Source organism: Bufo bufo, chromosome 11, assembly GCF_905171765.1.
Source record: "Bufo bufo chromosome 11, aBufBuf1.1, whole genome shotgun sequence".
Taxonomy (NCBI): Eukaryota; Metazoa; Chordata; class Amphibia; order Anura; family Bufonidae; genus Bufo; species Bufo bufo.
In genome coordinates, this window is record NC_053399.1 from 41,689,406 (window position 1) to 41,713,761 (window position 24,356).

General features: G+C 43.7%; 1 protein-coding gene across 1 annotated transcript in view; it reads left to right on the forward strand.

Annotated features, from left to right (window-relative positions):
* The first annotated feature begins 4,953 nt into the window (after positions 1-4,953).
* Positions 4,954-24,356, forward strand: part of LOC120981646 (spectrin beta chain, erythrocytic-like) — a 103,309-nt gene continuing 83,906 nt past the window's right edge. Inside the window, 1 exon segment of the mRNA XM_040411233.1 lies at positions 4,954-5,227. The gene's annotated coding sequence lies outside the window, so the exon portion shown is untranslated.

Consider the following 24,356-nt stretch of genomic DNA (forward strand, 5'->3'; position numbering starts at 1 on the left):
GGGGGGTTGGCACTTGATACTGGAAAATGAGGGGGGGGAGTTGGCACTTGATACTGGAAAATGAGGGGGGGGGGAGGTTGGCACTTGATACTGGAAAATGAGGGGGGGGAGTTGGCACTTGATACTGGAAAATGAGGGGGGCGGTTGGCACTTGATACTGGCACACGGAGCGGTTGGCACTTGATACTGGCACAATATTGGGGGCACTATTGGGGACCACAGGGCACAGTATTGGGGTAGTAGAATGTTTTGTCCAGAACATGGTAGGATGATGGAAAAGTAGTAAACTAAGATTTTTTTTTAAAAATGGTGGTCTGGTCTGAAAGGAGAATACGAGGACAGAGAACATCTACATCGAAGGAGACGTCACTGGATGTAAGAGGTACGGGCGCGATTTATGGGTGGGGCTGTGTGTGTGTGTGGTTTGAGAGCGGGTGGGGACACAGGGGCCCCATAATCTCCTATTGCCCGGGGAAATGCCCCTCCCGAGACCGGGGGGGGGGGGGGCCCATGGATCAGTTTCGCACCAGGGCCCCATGGATTGTGTGTACGCCACTGGGCCTGGATAAGTAAAAACGTTCCAAAGTTATTACCATATAAAGTGACACATGTCAGATTTGCAAAAAATGGCCAGGTCCTTAAGGTGAAAAATGGCAGGGTCCTTAAGGGGTTAAAATAGATCACTCTGTGTGTAATGAATCTATACAATATAGGAGTTTCACTTTTTGAATTGAATTACTGAAATAAACTAACTTTTTGATGGTATTCCAATTCACTGAGATGCACCTGTATGTGAAATGGGCCTTACTATTGGCTGGCAAAAGCCTAATTTGTATAGGGGCCTTTAAGGGTGTATTCAGAAATTTAAACGTGAATATATTCCTCTCCGGATGTCTCTGAAGATCTGCCCCAAATCCTCAGAAAAATATTCTTATGCTACATTGAAAGTGGTAAAATCCATGTCAGGATGCCAAAACTTAAAAATCCGCAGTCCGCTGATATTATTGTGTGGAAAAAGTCTGTAGCGTGTAGATCTGAAACGGAATTGAGGGCATGCCTGCTGCAGTTTGTTGCAGTTTTTTTTCTTTTGTTTGCTTTTAACCCCAGATGTCCTCTTCTGTAATGTATGGGGTGAAATCCACAGCATAACCTTACCTATATCTATGTTAAAATTTACATGACACATGGATTTTACAGCAAATATGCCACAAAATCGTGTAGGAAAAACCTGAAAAAATTCATAACAGGACACAACCAAAAAAATAACCTCTAGGGGGCACTAGATGTACACTTTAAACTGTGTGGTAATCACTTCTAGAGAAAACATGGGAAGGAGTTTCTTTCAACTGCATGCGCTAAATGTAGGATGCACAATTATTTTTTTAGGGAACTTGTAACTTTACAAATGTCTTGTCAGAGTCAGGTTACTAAAGCTTAAAGGGGCATTCCACATTTTTTGTTATTTATGACCTATCTTCCTGATAGGTCATCAATATTAGATCATGGGGGTCCTGAAACTGAACTGTGTAATGGCTGTGCCGTTGTACTGCAGCGCAGCTCCCATTCAAGTGAACGTTAGCTGAGCGCAGCACGCTGGTGCAGCCACTGAACAATGGAACCCCCTGCTTCCAGCACCATCAACTGTTTAGCCTCCAGCATCAGCAACTGCCAAAAACAACTGATTGGTGGGGGTGCCAAGTGACAGACCCCCACTGATCTGATATTGATGGACCTTTCTGAAGAAAAGGCCATCAGTATTTGAAAAGCTGGAAAGGACAGATTCACAGCAAATTATAATTTAGATATTTTATAGATCCTGGTCCATTAAAGATTTTGGGGGAGGGGGGATCAGTACCCCAGATGCCTGCTAAGAAAAATGTACAAAAAAGATTTTTGCTGTAACTGAAGAAATAAATTGAACACATATACTTAAAGAAATCCTCCACAGATTTTGACACAAATCTACGGTGAATGTCCAGTAAAATCTACATGCAATTTTGATGCAGATCTCCACAGACTTCCCCATGCACCTCTTTGGCATCTGGCACACCCGTTTGTAAAAGCACTGGGGCTGACCTCCACTTTGGTATCTGATGCTTGACTCAGTTAGGTGAGCTCCTTTCAGAGATAGACTAAATTAGATTAGGTGAGGCCGGGTTCACATTACTGTTTCGTTTTCCGTTCTTCTGATCCATCAGAAGGAAACAAAAACGGATCCTTTATTTTGAGCATCCGTTTTAGCTATTTCCGTCTGAGATCCAGGGTCCGTTTTTTGTTTGTTGCTTTCTGTTTTTCTGTCAGTTCAGAAGAACAGAAAACGAAATGGTGATGTGAACCCAGCCTTAGACTTTCTCCCATACGGGGAGAGGGTGTAAACATTTTTCTCTCTAAAGTTAATTTACAGACCCTTTTAAAATATACTTTTTATTATTAATAGTTAAAATAAATGCCCCTTAATGGTGGCTTGATATCATACATAGAGTACAAGCCTCTAGCCGGCTACTCTTATTGTATGATAGAATCTGCCACAGTGATGGCATACAGACAATACAGACTTACACAGTGTATAGTGTGAATTGGAAGGTAGATGATTGGTGTAGGAAGACTTTCCCTAATACACACTCCTTCTAACCTTTGCCCAGGGGTCGCCCCTGATGGTGGGGTTCCCTGTCCGCGTACCTTCCCTCCTTTCCCTATAAAACCCTAACCGTGATAGTGTGGTGTAAACAATTAACATATAAAAGATGCTGCCACAACATGGATGATTGTTGTACAAAGCAATGCCCCAATGCGTTTCACCCATTCAAGGGCTCCTCAGGGGGTCTCGGTTCCAATGATACACAGAGTATAGTGACACCTATTAAAGTGTTTATCCCAAGATACAGTACAGACCAAAAGTTTGGACACACCTTCTCATTCAAAGAGTTTTCTTTATTTTCATGACTATGAAGGCATCAAAACTATGAATTAACACATGTGGAATTATATACATAACAAACAAGTGTGAAACAACTGAAAATATGTCATATTCTAGGTTCTTCAAAGTTGCCGCCTTTTGCTTCGATTACTGCTTTGCACACTCTTGGCATTCTCTTCATGAGATTCAAGAGGTAGTCCCCTGAAATGGTCTTCCAACAGTCTTGAAGGAGTTCCCAGAGATGCTTAGCACTTGTTGGCCCTTTTACCTTCACTCTGCGGTCCAGCTCACCCTAAACCATCTCGATTGGGTTCATGTCCGGTGACTGTGGAGGTCAGGTCATCTGGCGCAGCACCCCATCACTCTCCTTCATGGTCAAATAGCCCTTACTTTCAATGTTTTCCCAATTTTTCGGCCGACTGACTGACCTTCATTTCTTAAAGTAATGATGGTCACTTTTTCTTTACTTAGCTGTTTTTTTCTTGCCATAATACAAATTCTAACAGTCTATTCAGTAGGACTATCAGCTGTGTATCCACCTGACTTCTCCTCAACGCAACTGATGGTCCCAACCCCATTTATAAGGCAAGAAATCCCACTTATTAAACCTGACAGGGCACACCTGTGAAGTGAAAACCATTTCAGGGGACTACCTCTTGAAGCTCATCAAGAGAATGCCAAGAGTGTGCAAAGCAGTAATCAAAGCAAAAGGTGGCTACTTTGAAGAACCTAGAATAGGACATATTTTCAGTTGTTTCACACTTGTTTGTTATGAATATAATTCCACATGTGTTAATTCATAGTTTTGATGCCTTCATAGTCATGAAAATAAAGAAAACTCTTTGAATGAGAAGGTGTGTCCAAACTTTTGGTCTGTACTGTGTATACAGCAACACTTTTTGCAGTGTCTAAATAGATGGTTCAATCACCATATATGTATTATCCCATTTGTCGTCTCAAATAGGTATTGCAGACGTCATAATCAATAAATGGTATAACAGACCTTATCAGATGTGGGCCGGGTATCGCGCTAGCTCCTGTTTTGATGATAGGTACTGCTACAGTCTAGCTACAGCCTGCTCGCTTGTCATATGTGAATGCATGAATACACAGCAATACATTTTTTTAAGTCTTTTAGCAGCTTTTACCTGAATTAGGGCTCATTCACACCACCATATGAATGAGTCCGCATCTGTTCCACCGTTTTGTGGAATGGGTGCAGACCCAATCATCTCAGTAGGGCCGCCAAAGATGCGGACAGCACACCATGTACTGTCCACATCCGTTGTTCCGTTCCACAGCCCTGCAAAAATGATAGAGCAGGTCCTATTCTTGTCCGCAATCGGACAAGAATAGGCATTTCTATAATGAGTCTTCCGTTCCGCAAATTACGGAACACACATGGGCGGCATCCGTGTTTTGCGGATCGCAAAACACGGAGTGGTCGTGTGAATGCGCCCTTACACAAAGAAAAACAAACCTATTTGCAGTGTAGATACAGGTGCTTGATTGTCACATGGGATGATCTCCTGCCCACCCACAGACACTGAAGAGGCCAGAGCTGCAGAAGGATGAGCAAAGAACATAAAAAGGTTGAAAATTACTCTGGAGAACAGTGTGTTTCGCATTGATATAGTTAAAATGATAGTGTGCATTACTCCAGATATTTTTTTAATTTATTTTTTATTCATAGGATAGCCCCTTTAAGCCGAATCAAAAGCACGGAAATCACTTCTTTTGGTTCCATTTTAGTGTATGTAAGGTCATTGTAAATTTAGTGTCTGTGCACCAGTAAATGTAAACCTTTCACCTGTCCTCTGGTCCTCTAATTCTAAAAAAAAATAATTATTGAGACTTTTATCTGTTTCTGGAAAAGCTGGGTGAAATATATAGCTTGCAGCTATCACAGGAGTCATCACCTAGCTTTACTAGGCTATTTTTTGGAGGGTGCTCTTTCATGTTGCCCAAATTAAATGCATTTGCCTTCCGCTTAGGCTCAGAGCTCATCAGTCACTGATGTGTCCTGCCAGAAGAGTGACTGACAGCGCGTTCATGCCATTCCACAGCTGACTGTACGCGTTCCCTTATAGAGAGAGTATCTCAGCACAGGAATGTCCCTGCTCACTTACTGATAATCTTATTTTGGAACACGGGGTGTGTCTTGTGTCTGCAAAATGTACAGTGCCGTGCATTGGTGACCTTTTTTTTTTTCAGCTGTCCTTTCTCCTTTTGTCCCTAAGTTTGACTTCATCTTTTCCATTGTGGTGGTGCCATTGGATCCCATGTAAGGGCTGAAGTTCAGGGAACAAGGTAAAGGCCCATTTGCTATTCTTTATGATCTTTTGTTTCTAGAGTGACATTTCTGTCACTGTACATTTTCTATGTGCTTTTATTTCTATTTCATTATTTTTATTACATTTTATTGCATTTTTTTTCTACTCTGCATGAAAGTGGATTTGATTTTGTATGCCTGTTAGGCTGCGTGATTTTTCTATAGCTAATATATTGGCCTTAATCTGATCATTTTTTATGAAATATTCATCTATATAAATACATTATTTCTAGGTTAAGATACGGTAAATATGCTATTATTATTACTACATTTTCTTACTATGGCTGTTGTTTTACGTTTCCTGTTGTAAGACATTGATGCTATTGCCTATTAGTTGAAGGTTCACGTCACCATTGCGTTACCATTTAATAGAACTTACAGATCTGATAGATGCTAAAATGAAAAACCAAAAAACTTTATTACGGTATAAACAATTAAGATGGGTGGAAGTGCCCCTCTTTAATATAGTATACTATATTTAAGGGGGTCTCTTCCACCCATTTTAGTCATTTATACCTAATAAAGTTTTTTTGTTTTTAGTTGGTTTTAAGTTAGTTTAGTTGATTTTAAGTTAGTAACCTATTAGTTGGTTTTAAGTTAGTTTTTATATATCATTTATATATTGTCTTGTTTATTAAAGGTGCCCTATGCGATAGTGTGAGTGTTCATTGAACTGATCTCGTAGTGAAGTAACTTTGTAATGCACGCCATGCTGACGTATTGTGAGAGTCTTTTAGCATCATATAAGTGACTCTAGGGTCAGGCCACTTCCAAATAGATATATGTGACTTGATGGTAGCCTGTGATACGGCAGAGCATGTATGAAATACATAGGACTCATATAATGTCAGTGCAGATGGAGTGTATTACGTTATGATTGTTCACCCTTATCTTTCTTGTTGGATGATGACACCTGCGATCTGAGTCTCCCACTAGTTACTAAACTGATGGGTTATGATACTAAATGCTGTGCCCCTTTGGATTATTGAAATCATGGGTAATATAAGGATCCTTTGCCTGAGCCGATAGAGTGAGCAATGACTGGGAACGTAGCTCATTCCTGATCCTTACCAGTTTGTTAGCTGCATTTACATGCAGCGATCATCTACTCTGTAGATGAATGCTCTGGAGTACGATCATTCGTTCCCGATTTATTGTTAAGTCAGCAGCACGTTCCTGTGTACACAGAGGCAAGAATCTATGGTGTTTTGTGCTCCATAAATGATCAGGTCAGCTGACAAACGAGTATCTGCTCATTTGTCGGGTGATCGTGAGTACATTTACATGCAGCAATCATCGACTCTCTGTATGGAGATTAATGCTCTGGACTACGATCATTCATTCCCGTGCAGAATCATTGTTTGTCAGCAGCAGGTTCCTGTGTACACAGAGCCAAAAAACTATGATTTTTCCTGCATAAATGATCAGGTCAGCCGAAAAACGTGTGAAGACTCGCCGGTATATTTATGTAGGCCAGTTATCGGAAACGCCCGTTCGAATGAACATCCGTTCCTAAGATATTGGCTTGTGTGAAAGGGCCTGGAGGGTTTGCTTATGCATGCAGAGATGTAATCAATTTCTGTCTCAATTTCTGCCTTCTCACAGCCTACCAAGCACAGCGCTGTTTATTGGATAGTGGCCATGCTTGGCATTGCAGCTCAGCCCTGTTCACCTGAATGGGACTGAGCTGGGCCTAGGCCATGTGACCGACGAACGTGTCATCGCTGGCCTAGGAAGAGGCCTAAGTGCTAACCCCAGAGAATCCCTTTAAACCTGAAACATGTGAATATATGTTGCAGTATCTATTGCGGATTTCACCCTTTGCAATGCAGAGGGTGAAATTTGTGGCACACCCACATCATTTTTGCAGGAAAACCTGCACAATTTCATGTGGGTTTTGCTGTAGATTTCGGACAGATACACTCGAAGAATACACTTAAGGTGAACAAGTATTATAGTCTTCATCTTGTGTAGGTAAACTCACATGTAAGGTCTCATGCACACGACCGTTGTTTTGGTCCGCATCCGAGCCGCACGATTTGTGGCTCGGGTGCGGACCCATTCACTTCAATGGGGCGGCAAAAGATGCGGACAGCACTCCGTGTGCTGTCCGCATCCGTTGCTTTGTTCCGTGGCCCCGCAAAAAAAATATAACATGTCCTATTCTTGTCCGTTTTGCAGCCAAGAATAGGCATTTCTACAATGGGCCGCCCGTTCCGTTCCGCAAATTGCAGAAGGCACATGGGTGTCTTCCGTTTTTTTACGGATCCGCGGTTTGCGGACCGCAAAAAACGGAACGGTCGTGTGTATGAGGCCTAAGTTGTATTATACAGACTGTCCAATGAACCAGAACAACTCCAACCCATCACTAGAAAGAAGTATCCACAGCATGTGTATTAGAGCAACTTGCAAACCAATGGAGCCCGGCAGAACATTGCTGGTCCCTTCATTCTAGGGATCAGTGGACACCTCACAAATGAAAACTTCTCACCTGCAGTTTATTATGTAACTGGAAGTTCTCTTTAATACTTCCTAATGAAGTTACAATACTGGTTATTATTGTAGAAAAATCAGTTATTATTGTAGAAAAAGCTAAACTTTTCTTCTCCTTATTACCGCACATTATGGTTGTCACATGCTTCTTTCATGTACACTCTGAGGGACATTTATTACAGTGTTTACACCACTATTGTGGCATAAAAAAAATCGAATTATGGAGCATGCCAAAATTTCGCAATAATTTGTGACTCTTCACTTGTCTTGAGGGAAAGTGGGTGGGGTTTAGTGAAAGGGGGTATGTCCTCCACAGCCCGCATGAGTTATTACCATTTACGCCAGAAACTAGCATAAATGACAGTTAAAATCGACACCATCTCGTAGCTGGCGTAGATTTGATAGTATGGTGCACTGCCTTCAAATACAGAAAATGTATTAAGAGACCTGTGCCGCTTAATATATTTGGCACATTTTGGGCAGATGGACTCTCCCCTTATGTCTATTTCTAACACTATCAGGGACCATTCACACGTCCATAGTTCTGGGTCTGCATTTGTTTCGCATTAATTTCAGTGGGACCGCAAAAGATGTGGACAGCACACCGTGTGCTGTCCGCATCCATAGTTCCGTAGTTTTTCCTGCAAAAAATTCTTGCACACAATCGCGGACAAGAATGGGTATTTTTATCACAGGGCTGGCCATGTGCGGTCCGCAAAATGCGAAACCCACGTGGCCGATACCCATGTTTTGCTGCACTGTGGTATTTGGTTCTTCTGGGGCAGTATATTTTGCTGCACTGTGGTATCTGATTCTGCTGAGGCAGTATATTGTGCTGCACTGTGGTATTTGGTTCTGCTGGGGCAGTATATTGTGCTGCACTTTGGTACTTGGTTCTCTTAGGGCAGTATATTTTGCTGCACTGTGGTATTTGGTTCTGCTGAGGCAGTATATTGTGCTGCACTGTGGTATTTGGTTCTGCTGAGGCGGTATATTGTGCTGCACTGTGGTATTTGGTTCTGCTGAGGCAGTATATTGTGCTGCACTGTGGTATTTGGTTCTGCTGGGGCGGTATATTGTGCTGCACTGTGGTATTTGGTTCTGCTGGGGTGGTATATTGTGCTGCACTGTGGTATTTGGTTCTGCTGGGGCGGTATATTGTGCTGCACTGTGGTATTTGGTTCTGCTGGGGTGGTATATTGTGCTGCACTGTGGTATCTGGTTCTGTTGGGGCGGTATATTGTGCTGCACTGTGGTATTTGGTTCTGCTGGGGCGGTATATTGTGCTGCACTGTGGTATTTGGTTCTGCTGGGGCGGTATATTGTGCTGCACTGTGGTATTTGGTTCTGCTGGGGCGGTATATTGTGCTGCACTGTGGTATTTGGTTCTGCTGTGGTGGTATATTGTGCTGCACTGTGGTATTTGGTTCTGCTGGGGCGGTATATTGTGCTGCACTGTGGTATTTGGTTCTGCTGTGGTGGTATATTGTGCTGCACTGTGGTATTTGGTTCTGCTGGGGCGGTATATTGTGCTGCACTGTGGTATTTGGTTCTGCTGAGGCAGTATATTGTGCTGCACTGTGGTATTTGGTTCTGCTGGGGCGGTATATTGTGCTGCACTGTGGTATTTGGTTCTGCTGGGGCGGTATATTGTGCTGCACTGTGGTATTTGGTTCTGCTGTGGTGGTATATTGTGCTGCACTGTGGTATTTGGTTCTGCTGGGGCGGTATATTGTGCTGCACTGTGGTATTTGGTTCTGCTGGGGCAGTATATTGTGCTGCACTGTGGTATTTGGTTCTGCTGGGGCTGTATATTGTGCTGCACTGTGGTATTTGGTTCTGCTGGGGCGGTATATTGTGCTGCACTGTGGTATTTGGTTCTGCTGTGGTGGTATATTGTGCTGCACTGTGGTATTTGGTTCTGCTGGGGTGGTATATTGTGCTGCACTGTGGTATTTGGTTCTGCTGAGGCAGTATATTGTGCTGCACTGTGGTATTTGGTTCTGCTGGGGCAGTATATTGTGCTGCACTGTGGTATTTGGTTCTGCTGGGGCTGTATATTGTGCTGCACTGTGGTATTTGGTTCTGCTGGGGCGGTATATTGTGCTGCACTGTGGTATTTGGTTCTGCTGTGGTGGTATATTGTGCTGCACTGTGGTATTTGGTTCTGCTGGGGTGGTATATTGTGCTGCACTGTGGTATTTGGTTCTGCTGAGGCAGTATATTGTGCTGCACTGTGGTATTTGGTTCTGCTGGGGCGGTATATTGTGCTGCACTGTGGTATTTGGTTCTGCTGGGGCAGTATATTGTGCTGCACTGTGGTATTTGGTTCTGCTGGGGTGGTATATTGTGCTGCACTGTGGTATTTGGTTCTGCTGGGGCGGTATATTGTGCTGCACTGTGGTATTTGGTTCTGCTGTGGTGGTATATTGTGCTGCACTGTGGTATTTGGTTCTGCTGGGGTGGTATATTGTGCTGCACTGTGGTATTTGGTTCTGCTGAGGCAGTATATTGTGCTGCACTGTGGTATTTGGTTCTGCTGGGGCGGTATATTGTGCTGCACTGTGGTATTTGGTTCTGCTGAGGCAGTATATTGTGCTGCACTGTGGTATTTGGTTCTGCTGGGGCAGTATATTGTGCTGCACTGTGGTATTTGGTTCTGCTGGGGCGGTATATTGTGCTGCACTGTGGTATTTGGTTCTGCTGAGGCAGTATATTGTGCTGCACTGTGGTATTTGGTTCTGCTGGGGCAGTATATTGTGCTGCACTGTGGTATTTGGTTCTGCTGAGGCAGTATATTGTGCTGCACTGTGGTATTTGGTTCTGCTGGGGCAGTATATTGTGCTGCACTGTGGTATTTGGTTCTGCTGGGGCTGTATATTGTGCTGCACTGTGGTATTTGGTTCTGCTGGGGCGGTATATTGTGCTGCACTGTGGTATTTGGTTGTGCTGAGGCAGTATATTGTGCTGCACTTTGGTATTTGGTTCTGCTGGGGAAGTATATTGTGCTGCACTGTGGTATTTGGTTCTGCTGGGGCTGTATATTGTGCTGCACTGTGTTATTTGGTTCTGCTGGGGCAGTATATTGTGCTGCACTGTGGTATTTGGTTCTGCTGGGGCAGTATATTGTGCTGCACTGTGGTATTTGGTTCTGCTGGGGCGGTATATTGTGCTGCACTGTGGTATTTGGTTCTGCTGGGGCGGTATATTGTGCTGCACTGTGGTATTTGGTTCTGCTGGGGCAGTATATTGTGCTGCACTGTGGTATTTGGTTCTGCTGGGGCGGTATATTGTGCTGCACTGTGGTATTTGGTTCTGCTGAGGCAGTATATTGTGCTGCACTGTGGTATCTGGTTCTGCTGGGGCGGTATATTGTGCTGCACTGTGGTATTTGGTTCTGCTGGGGCAGTATATTGTGCTGCACTGTGGTATTTGGTTCTGCTGGGGCAGTATATTGTGCTGCACTGTGGTATTTGGTTCTGCTGGAGCAGTATATTGTGCTGCACTGTAGTATCTGGTTCTACTGGGGCGGTATATTGTGCTGCACTGTGGTATCTGGTTCTGCTGGGGCGGTATATTGTGCTGCACTGTGGTATTTGGTTCTGCTGGGGCAGTATATTGTGCTGCACTGTGGTATTTGGTTCTGCTGGAGCAGTATATTGTGCTGCACTGTAGTATCTGGTTCTACTGGGGCAGTATATTGTGTGTGGCATCATTGTAATGCTGACCCCGCCCCGTCTTGAGTTGCCCCTCCCTACTTGTGTTGGCCTCACTTCTTGATAATTTGGACCTGCTTATGAGATAGGGCCACTTTTAGTTTTTTCCAGGGCCACTTTATGTTTCCAGTCCATTCCTGCACTATGCTGTGACACCAGCTGTTCCCAATATACCCTATTGACTTATATCAGAGTGTTTTGCCAAATTGTCGTCTATTTTTACTGTTAAACACCGTGGAATCTGTGATAGAGGTGTGAACAGAACCTAATTGGTGTAAGGACTAAGAGAACTTGCTATCTGATTTACACTTCAGCTTGAATGCTGCGTTACCTGGCATTAGAAAGTCACAACATGTGGCTTTGCAGCAATTTGGGCTTATTTGGGCAAAAATGTTGCATCATTTTGCATTTTTTACACCACTTAAGTGTGGGAAAGTATGAGAGAGTAGCCTGTCAAGTTGATTAAAGTCAGACAAAAATTGTCTCAATCTGACTCTGGTAAAGAAGTGGTGTAGAAAATGACATCACTAGTGCTAGACTTAAATATGCACAACATTTTATAACCATTTTGTGACATGTGGCAACAAATCTGATAAATCCCACATACTTACCCCAGGATTTGTCCACCCACCTCAGGGTCAATGGCCCACCAGAACGCCATAGGATTCTCCAGTGGGCCCAGACTCTGATACCATTCTGGACCCCAAAGGTCCAGGAGAAAAAAACCATTTGGCTGCCTTTGGAGCTAATCACTTGTCACTAGGATCTACTTCTATATACAAAACCTATTACATTTTATTGGGCCTCGAGAATAATTGTCTCTGGTAGGCCCAAGATACCCCAATCCGACACTGCTCCAGCCCTTCTCACGGAAGTTAATTGTGCTGAAGCTTTTCTTCCATTATGCAGACTCCGCCATTATAATAAAGCATAGGTATTATCTGAAATTTATAAATATCAGCTTTAGCTCTGCTCAGGCAGTTGTCCAGGAGTGTCCTGTCCATAAGCATTTCCTTACAACTGGCGGATGGACTGTGGTCATTTTTGAAACTTTTTATTGTGGCCAAGAAGCAAGATTAAGACAACTGCCAAATTCTCCACGCGCCTTTTTTTTGTGATAACTAGTCTTCTGAAGGGCGTGTGGGCTAGAACTAGTGGCTAACAGATAAGGCCGAGCTCCACGAACTGTTAACTGGTGATAAAGCTGTTTGTAGGATCACAAAGTTGCAAGATGCAGAGGAGGCAGTTTGAAGTCAACCATTGATTGCAGTCATGGAAAAAAATTCTTAGAATATCTATGCTTTACATGCACCATATTAGCAAGTATTTATGTCAAAAGACATTCCCGATAATTGCCTGATCGCCAGGGGGATGAGAGCTGCATTTACTACAGTGTTTGCTCGTCCCCATACAGTTTCATTGTTTCTGGACAGCAGATCGCTGTGAACACAGGACAATGACTTTAGGTACCAGCTGAAAGTGTTTGCTCGTTCCTCGGGTGATCACCGCCACCTTTTACCCTTCATTATCGGGAATGATAATTGACCAGATTGTCGGTCCATGTAAAATGACCATTAGTGAAGAGTGACATTTGCTTCATATCAGTAATGTCGGAACGTGTCTGTGGAGTTACAGAAAGAGCTGATCAAGCAGCCACCTCTCTGTTGATTTCAACAGGAAAAGCAGCGGCTGATGGCCACTTTGAATTGCACAAAACAGCCCATTTTCCAAGGCGTCTTCCCCTTACATACAGGCCCCATCCCTTTCGTGGTGCATCAAGCCCCTTTTTGTGACACATCGCAGCCTTTTTAGAGCACCTGATTAAGCATCCAGCTACGGAGCCACGTAAGTTAGCTCTCGTGTAGCTCTCGTGAAGGGCTGATTTTCAGGAAAAAACAGTCCTGTGTGGTAAATTTTTGCAAAAACCTCTAATAGTCCACAAGGTCTCCACTTTTTCTGAGAGCCTCCAAGAAGTTCCAGGAGAGTTGGCAAGTATTTTATGAATTTAGGAATCTATACAGAAATAAAAGGGTTATTCCCATCTTAGAAACTGATGGCCTATCCAGAAGATAGGTCATAAATAATAAATGTGTGTCCTGCACCGATATCCAGAACGGGGGTTCCCCATCCACAGTCCTGCCCAGTAAGGTGGCTGCTGGTTCCTGCATCCAGAGGGAGAATGAATGTGGAGGTAGCTGCCCGTGTGCATGGCTCCTTCTTTTCACTTGGATGGGAGTCCCCGAAACTGCCGCGCTAGCTTCCCATAGAAGTCAATAGACAGTGTAGCCACCTCTGTCATTATTCCCTTCCTGGATACAGCAGCCAGGGGGCTTTACACTAGGCGGGAGGAAGGTCAGGGGACCTCTATTCTGGACATAGGGTGGATTCCATAGGTGGCACATGCCATAAATATCTAAGATGGGAATACCCCTTTAAAGTGTAATCCCTAATCCCAGCGTTGATGTTTGAGGGTCCTTTTACAAGGGCAGATTGTCCGCATGATCGTTCGGCCCCATGCAGTCTGTGTTTGTTGGCAGCATATCTCCTGTTTACATGGGGAGATGTGCGGCTGATACGGTAAGTGATGGAATTGTTGCATCAATGATGCCATCACCTGACAAATGAGCTTGGCATTCTCCAGGTTTAGGCGACTTGTAGAAAGCTGTAACTGTGACATAATACTTGCGTTGGTTCTCCAGAAAGCATGACGCAGCATCACGAGGGTGGGGAAAGCCCTCTCTGGGTGTATGCCCTTAGTACTGATAACACCATAAAAAAAAAGCCATTAAGACAAGCTGCATCATAAGAAGCTGAGAAGAAAAAAGTACATGTACACGTTACCATTACACCACCAATTCGGGGAACTGTTACTACCATAATATGGATCACGTTTGTACTATTGCCATTGTATGTAATAGGAATCATTTTGTCACCATATTGTATTAATCTAGTAAAATTTTACGTTAGGATGAGTCAGAGGAGGGTCATTTATGTGATCTTTTTTCATGCGTGGTAAATAATCCTTTTATATTATGTCTGTGTTTGGATTTCAAGCTCTTTACTACAGTTCATTCACATAAACTGTGTTCCAATTTTCCGTCTCCAAAAAAAGGATCTGTGAACATTGGATAGCTTCCGTGCGCATTTCATTCTTTTTCTCACTTCCATCAATAGAAAGGGCTATTCTGATCAGCAAAAGCGGACCAGAATAGGACCTGCAGTCAGCGCCCCTTACGTAGAGCACACAGATCAGCTAAATAAACGGATGTGTGGATACCCCATTGACTTGTATAGGTCCGAATGCTGTTCTTTTTAAAAGCGGATAGTAAGTGGAAGAAAATGCCGTTCTGAATGAGTAGAATGGGTCACCTGGTTCGATTCTGAATAAATGTGACCCAAATTGCAAGTGCCCGATTGCCTGGAAAAGTCTCTCTTTCTTGTTCATTCTCATTCTTTCCCTTTCTCTCTCTCTCTCTCTTTCATTCTCCCTCTCTCCCTCCTTTTCTCCCTCCCTCTTTTTCTGTCTCCCCCTCTCTCTCTCTCTTTCTTTCTCCCTCCATCCCTCTCTCCCCTTCTCTCTTTCTTCCCCCTTCCTCCTTCTCCCCCTCTCTTTCTTTTTCGCTTGCTCTCACTCTTTCTTTTTCCCTCCTTCCATCTCCCTCCCTCTCTCCCTGCCTGCATCTCCCTCTCTCTTTTACTCTCTTTCTCCCTGCCTCTATCTCCTCTCTCTTTCCCTCTCTTTTTTTTCCTGTCTCCATCTCCCTCTCTCTCTCTCCCTCTCTCTTATCCTCTTTCTCTCTCCATCTCTCTCTCCCTTTATCTCTATTGATTCTTCCTAAACAAAGCACAAAATATTCGAATTCTTTCAAGCCCAAACTTTTTGGAAATTTTTGGGAAAATGTGGGTCAAATTCCTGAATTTCAGAATCAATTTGCTTATCTCTACTCCTGGGCCCAAATACAAACTTAGTAACATGGCCCCACTGTCCATGTGCTATATACACTCACCTAAAGAATTATTAGGAACACCATACTAATACGGTGTTGGACCCCCTTTTGCCTTCAGAACTGCCTTAATTCTACGTGGCATTGATTCCACAAGGTGCTGATAGCATTCTTTAGAAATGTTGGCCCATATTGATAGGATAGCATCTTGCAGTTGATGGAGATTTGAGGGATGCACATCCAGGGCACGAAGCTCCCGTTCCACCACATCCCAAAGATGCTCTATTGGGTTGAGATCTGGTGACTGTGGGGGCCATTTTAGTACAGTGAACTCATTGTCATGTTCAAGAAACCAATTTGAAATGATTCGAGCTTTGTGACATGGTGCATTATCCTGCTGGAAGTAGCCATCAGAGGATGGATACATGTTCTCATTCTGTTTACGCCAAATTCGGACTCTACCATTTGAATGTCTCAACAGAAATCGAGACTCATCAGACCAGGCAACATTTTTCCAGTCTTCAACAGTCCAATTTTGGTGAGCTCGTGCGAATTGGAGCCTCTTTTTCCTATTTGTAGTGGAGATGAGTGGTACCCGGTGGGGTCTTCTGCTGTTGTCGCCCATCCGCCTCAAGGTTGTGCGTGTTGTGGCTTCACAAATGCTTTGCTGCATACCTCGGTTGTAACGAGTGGTTATTTCAGTCAACGTTGCTCTTCTATCAGCTTGAATCAGTCGGCCCATTCTCCTCTGACCTCTAGTATCCACAAGGCATTTTTGCCCACAGGACTGCCGCATACTGGATGTTTTTCCCCTTTCACACCATTCTTTGTAAACCCTAGAAATGGTTGTGCGTGAAAATCCCAGTAACTGAGCAGATTGTGAAATACTCAGACCGGCCCGTCTGGCACCAACAACCATGCCACGCTCAAAATTGCTTAAATCACCTTTCTTTCCCATTCTGACATTCAGTTTGGAGTTTAGGAGATTGTCTTGACCAGGACCACCCCCCTAAATGCATTGAAGCAACTGCCATGTGATTGGTTGACTAGATAATTGCATTAATGAGAAATAGAACAGGTGTTCCTAATAATTCTTTAGGTGAGTGTATAATGCTGGTGTCTTCCTCTGTGGCAGATGGACCTTTGGCTCCAACAGGCATGAGTGCCCAGGTGTGTCTGCTACCACTCTAACCCCTATTGCCATATCTCTGGACATGATGATAATAGGCGGATATTTACTTTGAAGTTGATCTGCACAAACACATTTCTTACAAAAATGTTGTGGAAACGTTGGAAAGAAGTAAGTAAAATGATTGAGTTGTCATTTTTCACTTCTTTTTAAAGAAATGAGTAACAGAAAAATGTAAGTATCTTCTCATTGCTGAAAGTAGTCTAGTACTGTGTGTGAGGGCTCCATGGTGACATTATAAATACATAAAGAGAATCAACAAGGTAAAAGAGGAGAGAATATTTAAAAGAAGAAAAACTGCTACAAGAGGACATAGTTTTAAATTAGAGGGGCAAAGGTTTAAAAGTAATATCAGGAAGTATTACTTTACTGAGAGAGTAGTGGATGCATGGAATAGCCTTCCTGCAGAAGTGGCAGCTGCAAATACAGTGGAGGAGTTTAAGCATGCATGGGATAGGCATAAGGCCATCCTTCATATAAGATAAAGCCAGGGGCTATCCATAGTATTCACTATATTGGGCAGACTAGATGGGCCAAATGGTTCTTATCTGCCGACACATTCTATGTTTCTATTATGCACGGTGATTGTCGCACTATTCCATTATGGTGGATCCCAATTCAGCATAACTTGTTATCTCTATTAGGGCTTATGGACACGACCGTATGTATTTTGCAGTCCGCAAAAATGTATTAGCAAAAAATATGGATGACGTCCGTGTGCATTCTGTATTTTGAGGAACGGAACAGCTGGCCCCTAATAGAACAGTCCTATCCTTGGACATGCAGACAATAATAGGACATGTTTTATTGTTTGCGGAACGGACATACGGAAACGGAATGCACATGGAATATCTTCAGTTTTTTTAAAATAAATGGTTCCGCATATGGCCCACAAACAAAATATGTTCATGTGCATGAGCCCTTAGTGGTAACATGGGAGGCACATGTGTACATGGTGTTTCACGTGTTTACAATTTCTCGGCTACACAAACTCTGACATTGTTGGACAATATATCGCCGATGGTTTTGCATTTGTCATTGTGCAACTGTAGATTCACATAAACACCTTTAGGCTAAATGCACACCATCAGGATTGCGTGCGGATTTTCCATGGGGATTTGCGTGCGGAAAATCCGCACCATAGGTCATGTAGATTGTATTCTATGATAATTTTAAATTCTCAATGCACACGATGCGGATTTTGACCTGCGTTGCGGATTTTAAAATACGCAGCATATCAATTTATTTTATTTTTCCTGACCGGATTTTCTTTATTCACTTAGTAAAATCTGCATGCGAAAAATCCGCACCGAATCCACACCAAATCTGCACACAAATCCGCACCAATTGATGCGGATTGACCGCACAGATTTGCCTGCGAACACCTGCGGATTTCACTGCGGATTCACCGCACATGAATCCTGAACGTGTGCATGTACCCTTAGAGTGCGTTATTTTATGAAGCTGTGGCTACATGGCAACTGATTTACATGGGTTCTTTTTTTCTAGATACTTGACACAGTCTTACAGGGGTTGTCTAGCGGGCAAAATCTTGTGAACTGAGAATGGCATTAAAAAAAACAAAAGAATCAAAACTTACCCTCACCTATCTCCTTCTTTTCCTGTTCTTACTGGGTCCCCACTTCCTGGACCCTGCTTGACACACAGGAAATGGCAGGAGATGACCTCTCAGCCAATCACTGTCTGAGGCATATCCTTCCATTTCCTGTGTGCCGAGGAGGGACCAGGAAGTGGAGACCAGCATTGATAGTTGTGCCTAGAATGCATGGCCCTATACTGCATGGGTCTTGTAGAAGAATCCAGTCCCGAATAATTATCAGAACCCATGTCCACTGTCTCAACAACCCTGGTCCTAATCCTAACCCTAACATGCACAAAAGACCACACAGAACACTTTTAATAAGTCCCACATCACCAAAAATGCTACTTCTCACCACCTTCTGTCTGAACATCACGTGACCTCCTCATGTGATCCAAACCTCTAGGCCTTACCCAGACAGAATTAGGTATGCTTCGCAATGGCAGCAGCAGGTTATCATACATACCTGTGTGTCCAACTCTTACTTTGGAAATACATGGAAAATTGTACAGCGTGGGCGCAAAATACTAAATTTGTGTGAAGTACAATTCTCTTAAATATGGAGATTAGATGTCTGGTCAATCATTCATTCATCTTTCCATTTATGCAGGCACCATTCAGTGGCATAGATAAAGAGAGGGGTCCCACTTCAAAGATTTAAATGGTCTCCCCTTTTATATTTCTAGGTTTCCCCACCTAGGACAAAAGGGCTTGGCGTTTCTTTCCCCCTCCCTGCTTTTTCCTTCACCCTAGGGCTAATGCTCCCTTGTTTGCTAACAGTGCAGGAGGGTAGAGGGCAGTACTGTTCAGGTGCTCACCACCCAGTAGCAAAGGTGGTACACTAACCAGAGCTGGGCCTAGTGGCGTACATAGAGAAGTAAGGGCCCCATAGCAAGGATTAAACCAGGCCCCCCACACAGGACAGAAGAATTTCTGCCTAAACCCTTTTCAATGACCCTTGGGCCATTTTTCCACTGCCTCATTTACTAAAAGTTGTTCCTTTAGAGGGTAGAGTCCTGAACAAGTTTTTACCCTCAGTAGAAGAGGAGATAATCCCAACTAAGACTGGGCCCCCTTTTGCCCTGGGCCCCATAGCAGTCACATGGTCTGCCGCTATGGTAGTTACGCCCCTGGCTGGGCTCCTTCTCCTCAAGAGCACAATAGCAACAGGTGGTTTATGTACAAATGCCCTAGGTAGCATCTCATAAAGGTTAGTAAACCATGATTTTTCATCTTTATATACTGTATATATGTGCACATCCATGCCGAAATCCACTTGAAAGCTGCATGTATTCCATGCCTCATTGATTTCTATAGGAAAGCACGCAGTAGTTCATACGGATTTGAAATCCATGTTGCGGAAATAAAAGTATCAACATGTCAATTCTTGCTGTGGATTCCAGTTAGAAACCATGTTGGGTGGTCGCACATGGATCAGCCCCATCGAATAGGGCTAAATCCATGTGTGGATCCATGTCATGTCAAGCTGTACATCTGCGGCAGAAATCTAGGGCCCATTATGTGCACATACCCCAAAGGCCCTTAACACAGGCCAAGTATTGGGATAATCATTGGAACACGTTCCCAATACTTTCCAAATTTAGTGGTGCTGCTGATCACGTGTCTAACAAGCAAATTCTTGTTCGTTGGGTGATCGCATCCTTTATGTGGCACAGAAAATCATCGTTTGAAGGCAGCACATTGCTTCTTGTACAGGGTTCTGCTGCTGACTAACACTGAATCTGTATGGGGATGAATGATCGCAGTAGCCCCTAAACAGAGTGGATGATTGCTGCATGTAAATGCAGCTCTCCTCTCTGCTCAACAATAAGCAATTATAGGGAACATTTAGTTTGTTCCCAATAATTGCCTGTGCATCAGCCCATGTGAAAAGGCCTTGAAGAGGACCTTTCACCGATCCTGACATTGTGAACTAAGTATCATAACATATACAGCGGCGCCCAGGGATCTCACTGCACTTACTATTATCCCTGGGCGCCGCTCCGTTCTCCCGTTATGTCCTCCGGTATGTTCCGGGAGAACAGAGCGGCGCCCAGGGATAATAGTAAGTGCTGTGAGATCCCTGGGCGCCGCTGTATATGTTATGATACTTAGTTCACAATGTTTGGACCGATGAAAGGTCCTCTTTAACTGTGATATACATTAAATGATTACACATATATCTTACACAACACAAACATCTGTAGAATTTTTTATATATATTTGCTGATACCAAATGACTATATGACCCTAGTAGCACTTCCTATTGTCCTGGGTGCACAACTATTTCGGGTTGAACTGTCCTTCACTGACACTTTCTGGTAGTCAAGGAATTTGGCAGCTGTTGCTGAGATCAATTTAGCAAGGTTATTTAAAGCAGCACTATGGTTTTGAGAGATAAACATCTTGCTTTTTTGTGCAATTGTCTTAAGCTGGCCATAGACATTAGTCTTTTGTAGGCCAAACCCACCGATATTTCATCTGACACTCTAATATGTGTGAGGAGCTCCCAACTTTCCCCCAAAAGATGATATCAGGATACACAGGGATCAGGCAAAATGAATATTTTTACCAATCCTTTTGTTCTCCCGGGGGATTTCTCCAAAGCGAACATGTATGTGTATGGGGAAGCTGGGATGGAGTCTAGAGACAGCTATTGAATGTGTATTCCCAGTATTAGTTGGTGATTTTTCAAGTCCGGCAATCCAATATACTGGCTTAAAAAATCCACAAAATTAGGCTTTGCCACTTTTTGGGCTGATAGCTATCGAATGTGTTTGAGCAGCTTTAAATGCATATGGTGCACATATAAATTACACCTGCCCCCTCCCAGCGGGAGACCCAACCCAATAAATACACAACACAATCCAATATGGTTTCAGCAACCCTTTATGATGTAACAGTAATATTACAAATTTGATGAGTACAATTCATTATGACTTCTCATAACCAAACTGCCCCCAATGTTACATCACAGCCAAGCTCGTCTGCCCCAGCTACTCATCTGTCGGGCCAAGTGTTCACATCTGCGCACTAGGTAGCCATAGGTCTCCCTGACCAATTTTTGTGTAAAACTAAATAATGGCCTACCACTCAGCCTGTGTCCTCTCATTGACCAGCCATGGTATGCATGCTGTGGACCACAAACCACCACCAGTGAGCATAGAAAGTATTGAATTCCCATCTTAGAGACAAAACGTCAGATTGTAAAAACTAAAGATTGGAAGAATGGGAAACTTGTCTCTTCAAGTAAAAATTAATGTACAACATCCATTTCTACCCTCTAAACCTGCCCACCTCTCCTTTACTTTCTCCTTGTAGTCCCATGTCCTCTGTCTCATTCTATTGCTTTAATTCCTTGAAACGCTGAAGGCAACGGAAGCACATTTAGGTCACGCAGGCTGTTCATAATAACATGAGCAACATGTGGCCTGGCGTTGTCCTGTTAAAAAATGACTTATGGGACACTTTGGAGAAATAGCCATATCACTGGTTCCATGGCCATGTTAATGTAATGCCGAGCTATTGTACCTGAAATTAAGTATAGAGGGGTGCGGCCCCCACAGCACACAACCCCACACCATAATCCTGGAAGTAGGTCTGGTGTGACATTACTTTGTGAAGGCCTCTTCATGGAGATGCCCACTTGGGCTCCAGACCAATCTTCCAAGACAAAAGCAGGACTCATCGCTGAAGAGGACAGATCACCATTCCAGCCTCCATTGCAGTTTTGCAGTGCTCCCATGATAGCCTTTGAGAGCGGTGGCATGAGGTCAATGGAACACCTGTAGTTTGCCACCCTAGTCTTGGGATGCAATGTCCAATTTCACTTGCAGTGCAGAAAGGATCATTGCATGCCATACTTCTAATGGTACCTCTGTGCACCTATTACCTCTGTACACCTATTGCTATCATTCCCATTTGTCATTGTTCTCCCAAAGCCCAGGACACGCAAAGTTAAACAGTTAAACATTTACATCCAGGCACTCTGTCCATTTCGGGGGGGCACTGGGTATGGAGCTCTCGTTCTTGTGATCGGTGGGGGTCCCAATGGTAGTTATATAACTTTCTCTTACCAGAATACCCGTTTAAAGGGGTTCTGCAGTTCTTGAAAACTGATGATCTATCCTCTGGTCGTGACGTCACTGGGCCTAAGAGAAACAGAGAGAAGGCCGCTACGCTCCTGGACTGCCGCTGCTATTTCAAACAGCTGATCGGCGGGGATCCTGGGTGTCGGACCCCCACCGATCAGATTCTGATGATCTATCCAGAGGATAGATTATCAGTTAAAAAGAACTGCAGAACCCCTTTAAGTGTATTAATAAGGCCCCTTGCACTCTGCTCTCTGCATTGTGCATCCTTGTTTTCTGCCAGATGGAAATCTTGGACATATACCTTTAAGGGATGCCACTTAGGGAGGTGATCTAAAGAAGGAGTCGGTTCGGCTCCAAAACATATTTCTAAACAACTGTTATCACTTCAATCCGTGTCATACTTACCTTCCTACAACGAGCAGCGTGCGGGGCCTTCTTCTCCTGCATACCTGGCTGTAGGGTTGGCCCGCTGGACACCAACCAGGACGCGCAGCAAGCCTGCTAGATATAACCACTGCTTTTCTTAGGGCTCATGCACACGACAGTATTTTGCGTTCAGTATACTGGCCGTTTTTTTAGTTCAGTATGCGGTACATACATTTCAATGGTTCAGCAAAAAAAACGTATGCATTACGTTTCCGTATTTCCGTACCGCGAAAATATAGAACATGTCCTATTATTGTCCGAAAATCATGGTGCTTGGCTCCATTCAAGTCAATGGGTCTGCAAAAAAAACGGAACACGTACGGAAATGCATCCGTATGTCTTCCGTATTCTGTTCCGTTTTTGCGGAACCATCTATTGAGAATTTTATGCCTAGTCCAATTTTTTCTATGTAATTACAGTATACTGTATATGCCATACAGAAAAACGGAACGAAAAACGGAACAGAAATGGAAACACAATGGAAACAAAAAACGGAACAACGGATCTGTGAAAAACAGACCGCAAAACACTGAAAAAGCCATACGGTCGTGTGCAATAGGCCTTAGTGTGTTATGCCTTTCAGCACAACCTATTGAGGTAAGCCTTCCTGCTGTACCTTCTGCTACCTGCCGTATGGTCCTTCCTATGAGTTCGTCTCCCCTCTCTATCCAAAAAATATATATACCACGTTTCCCTACTGGATGAATCTGTATGGAATAGTGCAGTTTGCTGCGCTTTTCCATACAGGAAAAAAAAAAAACAGCAGCCCCCCCCCCATGTACACCAACTGAGCAAAGGCCAAAATAACACCCTATGGCCTCGTCCAGGGAGTGTTTGCTTTAGATCTGTTTGGAAAGCTCCTGCCACATGTGGCAAATGGGTCAATGAAACATACCGTAGTGTGAAAGGAGCATTAGCAAGGCAGCACCACCTTAGTGTGTATTAAAATAAAAAAAAATTGTAATTCCAGAAAAATGCACCCAGTTTTAGAAACATGAGTGGGGAGGACTGAAGCCTTAGATTTGTGAAGTGACGCCCCCATGTACCCATTCATTCTATTAATATGAGTCAGTCCATGTGTATGTCATCCATTTCATTCTCACGTCACGACTAGTAAGTGTTCAGCTGTTCTCCTCCACGCCTACTTGTAGCCAGTGTTATCAAGCGATGCCAGGGTCGTGCGAGAAGTCATTGTAGTGTTATCAGACCGCAGTGTCTCAACATAACCTCATTCCCAGAACTGCCTAACGTATGGTTCTAACCAGAGAACATGACATATTTCAGTATCTCACGTAGGGAAATATGTTTCATATAAATGGGCCTGGTATGGGACAAGCTCTCTTGGTGGCCAAAGTTGGGGTTGGATAATGTGCCATCTATAAATTCTGCCCCTCTCCTTCATTGGTGTCCGAGGTGGCTGCCCAACCCTCGTCCCAGCCTTTATTAAAGGGGTTGTTTGAGATTTTGATATTGATGACCTATACTTAGGGTTGGTCATCTGTATCAGATCAGGAGGGGGTCTGACTCCCAGCACCCCTGACGACTAGCTGTTTGAAGAGGCCGTTGCGCTCTTGCTAGGCCAGTGATGTCACTTTTATCGGCATCGATGCAGCTCAGTCCCATTCAAGTGAATGGGGCTGAGCTG